The following is a 5,000-nucleotide window of genomic DNA, read 5'->3' as shown; positions in this document are numbered from 1 at the left end:
TGATAGCATTTGTTTGTGCTGGCATACACCACACCAATGTTTAAGGCGAATGTTAGCACTTTTGTGGGTTGTAACACTATCTTCTGATCTTTTATTATTATTTATATAGCAATGCACTAATCTGGATTGACTATTTAAATATTCTATTGGAAAAAATTAGTAAATACATACAACTTATCCTCTCTTTATCTATAACTACTGGTGCTAAACCAGGTTTCATTCAAAAGGTTGAAAATTATGGATGAAAGGAAATATATAAATAGATAAATAAATAAATAAATTTATAAGATATATTAGGCCAAACTATAAACAAACTGAAACTCCTCCGGTGTAAATTGATATCTATATTTTATCATAATGAAACTGATATCTTTATTATACTGGGCCCGGATGCACTAATATTTATGGTGGTTTAAAGTTAAATTTTTGTTCATCACGTTACATTTTTGGGTTCTTTAAGGTTTTTTCAACATTACGTAGTCACATACCAGATCGTAATAAACTTTTTTTTTCAAACTTTTTTCTACGACTCTTGACAAATAAAAACATGTTTCTAACCATGTTATTCAAAAATTAAATAGAAAACAGGAATGTTATCACAAGGAAAGCCAGAAAAATGAGAATACAAACACCATCGTATCTTAAGACATCGCAAGTATGTTTAGTACATCTGGGTCCTACACTGCAAGTATACATTTTCAGTATTACAGATGACTGAACTTCGTGAGTTTTCGGTCCTTTCGACCTGCAACTAAGAGACTTTTGTTTGCATCTTTTAAAGTGTGATGAAGGCGGATGCGTATAAAGAGGATGACAATGAAGAACCTGCAGTTGCACACAGAACAAGCTAAAAACTTTCCCTGCATCTTCTCCTCTGAGCCCGTCACAAGTCTGTAGTGAACTCTGCTTATGTAGTAAATGTCAGAAACCATCTCTCTATTCTCGTTTTCCATCTGAGTAATCAGGTCGTAAAGGACTGTACTTGGCACAATTAGCTCCTCTCCTAGTGAGTTACCATAAGTCTTCTCGGAAAGGAAAACATGAACAGGGTTGTGTGGATCAACAGTACTTTGAAGCTTTGTCCTGCATTCTCTACAAGCCTTGTGACGAATCTTACGCACAATGAAACCTGTGATATATGCTAACACACTGCATTCCTCGGGTGGTAGGTCTCCCCCAGGGAGGGTCATTACTGACTGTACTGGTACAGGAATTGGCAGAGAAGAATGTGTGACATTCACTGCAGATTTTGCAAAACCTGAAGTCCCTATATTGTTCAGAGTTACCAAGAAGGTATCAGTGTCTTCTTGGTAGTTAGCACCAGCACTTGGAACTATAATAGCATCCACCATGACTTGGCGAAATGCACTCCTGAACTGAAATGTATCTGGGTTGTCCCTGTGCCCACCTTTCCCCCGAATTATTGAAAATAAATTCTCCAAACAATCTTAATTGAGTCTGTTGGTTAACAGGTAAGACAGCTTGTACTTGGAATGTAACTCATCTCACAGCTGTAACAGACCTTTGATTGCCATCTGCCATCCAGAGAGGCAAGGCAGCTTTAGTGGACCAAGTGATTTGATACCATCCAACCATGTGAGGCAGTTAACTAGAAACTCCTTGTGACCTGATTTCAGACTCAAGGCATGTCGCATTTTTGCGATACTGGTACGAGTTCCACTATTGAAACAGATGAACAATTGGCCCATCTTCTCAACAAAGTCTCTGTACTTTTAAATCAACACACAACGCATTCCTCATCATAAGCATTGGACAGTTTGTGAAAGGTTGTCATATCAACCAAATTAATTAATCAATTAAATATATAAGTTTGTGAAAGGGTGTAAGGGTGTCATATCAACCAAATTAATTAATTAATTAAATATATAATAATTAAGTAATTTAAATTAAACAAACTTTTATTTAGCACATTTCTCCTCATACCACATTACACCACCAGCGTTCAATTTTTACAGGAAAGTTTGTGTGACAACAGGAGCAGAAGAAGAATAGTGTAACAGTGCAAGAAAGAAGACAACGAAAGAAGAGACAAGAAAGAAGAGTCAAGAAAGACCACCCAATGAAGAATCAAAAATGAAGAAATCTAAGCGATTATGATTGAGTTTCCGGGGAAACCCAGTTAAACAAACAAACACTGCTATATGAAATAGCTTGAGCAATAGGAGAATGCCTGATTCGATCAACAACCTTCAGTAACCATTGTAGTGTCTAGACAAAGCATGGTGAATGACACAACCAAAGCAGAGAGTTTAGAATACAGTATACTCTTTGGTCAAAGGAACAACGAGAGAGTAACCATCAACATATCTCATAATTTCGTTAGTGTAAACCTAGTTTTGATAAAATGTAACTGAGAACATATCACTCACCTTTCCTTGTCTTTGGGGAAACGAAAAAATTATAACTCAGGCCTTTTCTTTCTTGAATTACGGCAATTAACTGCAGCACAGAACTGTGTCCTTGTTATGTTGTTGACATCTTCCAACTCCAATTACGCGCCCGCCGGTAGAGGCGCCACCGTCGCCCGTGGTTACACGGGGAAGGCTCGAGTGTCCTCTCTTTACTTCTCTATACTCTGATATACAGCAGTACTAAGCTTTTTTTAGTAGTGAGGCAAATTACGGTAAAATGAAATGTGATCAGGATTGCTAATAACAATTGTTTCACTACAACGGTCAAAAGGTCATTAAATTTAGCACTTGATAATTTAACGGCCTGAATAATCTGCTGTGGTTGCTTAACTCTCTGAATTTCTGTTTTCCCTGTGGTTCGAGAGACAATCAGCGATATTGTTTGAAAATCCTGGGCAGAATGGGAGGCTTTGTAGATGACCTATTTCGGAGAATCCTAAGTTGTTGAGAATAATCCTTCCAGTCGATGATCATTTTCGGTTTCACTTCTATCACCTTGTAAGGATTTTTCCTAGTGAGTCTAATAACCATTGCCAACTGTGGCGGGGTGAAAATATCTCCTGCCTTTTCATTTCCCTGTCAATACTGCTATGTACTGAATCTCCTTCGCATTGGCCATGACCTGTTTCAAAGAAGCACACAGTGAATCGCTTTATTGAAATTGAATTCTCCAAAAAATTACGCAACATAGCTGGCAGTATGGAATTCTTGTTTTGTCCGGCATATCCATCACAGAAAATGAAAACATCGCTATACTTTCAATTCTTGTCTGCTTCTGCTAGCCAGGTTCTGATGCAAGAAGCAGTTTCATTTGCTCCTCGTTTAGCAATCCCTTCATGCCAAAAGAAACAATATCCTCGGCATTTCCTAAATTATATATGGTAAAAATTATAGCATAACAGTTTTCTTTTGTAAAAGAATTTATTACGCAGAGATTTAGACAAATATAATACTTGTTCCAGGTCGAAATTCGCAGCAATTAGTTCATTATTCGACTTAGCCCTCTCCTTTATTGTTTTCTTTATTTCCCTAACTAAATCTTTTTCTGTTATGTGTTTTTCATATCGAAATTTCAATTCCTCTCGCTCATCTTTACTTCCTTTCCGGAATGCTTCACACGCACCAAGCTGGTCCTTTTTGGGCACATGAAATTTTAACTTCTGGGTTTTGAATATCTTTCTGTAAAAGAAAAGCTAACTTCATTTCCACTGTCGTTGGTGATCGTCAAATAAGGATAAAATATTGTTGGGTGGAGCTTTTACGACAATAATGTGACTCCATCCTTGGGAATCTATTAATGTGCTCTATCACCTTTAGTTTAAGTTTTTCATCCCCTTTCTTTAATTTTTCCCTTCTACCTCCACGACCCTCTTCTTGCACAGTTCCGTCTGATGACAGTTTCTTTATTGCTATCCTAATTTGCCTTTCACTTAAGTTTAGTGTGTTTAAAAACATCACTCTACACATCCGTAATTTTCTACCGTCAAGATTTAGTAAGAAATATAAGAATGCTGTGATTTTACGACCCAGTTTCCTACCTTTATCGTTCTTGGTGTCAGTAGCCTGAGCATGTCGACATAAACATTCCCTTTGCTTTGTAACACTTCTTGAATCATAAAAACCACTGAGAATGGCATGTCTTTCTTCATCTCTTATTTCATTACAGCACAGACCTCGAACATTGCACAATTTTTCTTTCTGAAAAGCATCGAAGCTTCAGGTTTCTTCTTGCTGGTATCTATCTCTTACTTTGTACACTTTCGTATGCATAACTCGAGTTACGATATTCTTGCACAATTTTCGACGCCTTTCTTTTTCTGAAAAGTTATCCCTTTTAAATGGCGACATTCCACTTGGTAGTTTTGCAAATCCATCAACTTCAAACTGTTTAGGATATGTTACACTAACAAAATCGGAAACAGTTTCTTTTTCTAAGGTATTCCTGTATTTTGCGTACGATTTATCACAATTCTTACTTATTATCACACTGATTTTTTCAGCTGTCGTTGTTTTCAAAATGAGAAAAACAAAGTAGCTTTTGTTTTATTTCAAGTACCTCTCCTCATTAAATGGTTAAGACCCTTCAGCAAATCTTTTTCATTCTATCTTCCATTTCAAGCCTTCTTTAATTACGACGTGAAGGTGTGACTAAAGACAAACTGAGCAAGAAAGTCTCTCTATCATCTCAAGGAGCCCTCTTTCTCTTTGAAGAAAATAAAACAGCGTCTTGAACTATACTGATAGTCTTTTAAAACGGCCTTGGCAGGAGGGTTTCTCTTCAGCTGGGTTTCTTCATATAGCTGGGATGATGATGTGGCTTAATATATATATATATATATATATATATATATATATATATATATATATATATATATATATATATATATGTGTGTGTGTGTGTGTGTGTGTGTGTGTGTATGTATAAATGTTACAGTAAGGTTGTGAAACCTGGGATTTCACTAAATCCCTGAAATGTTCAGGAAATTCGTGAAATCACCAGTTCACTTAGGAACATTTGATCCCCGAGGGGCTAGTACTAAACACGGTGAAAAGTGATTCATCTACACT

The sequence above is a fragment of the Macrobrachium rosenbergii genome, chromosome 12 (assembly GCF_040412425.1).
Source record: "Macrobrachium rosenbergii isolate ZJJX-2024 chromosome 12, ASM4041242v1, whole genome shotgun sequence".
Classification (NCBI taxonomy): domain Eukaryota; kingdom Metazoa; phylum Arthropoda; class Malacostraca; order Decapoda; family Palaemonidae; genus Macrobrachium; species Macrobrachium rosenbergii.
This window is presented reverse-complemented; position numbering follows the sequence as displayed.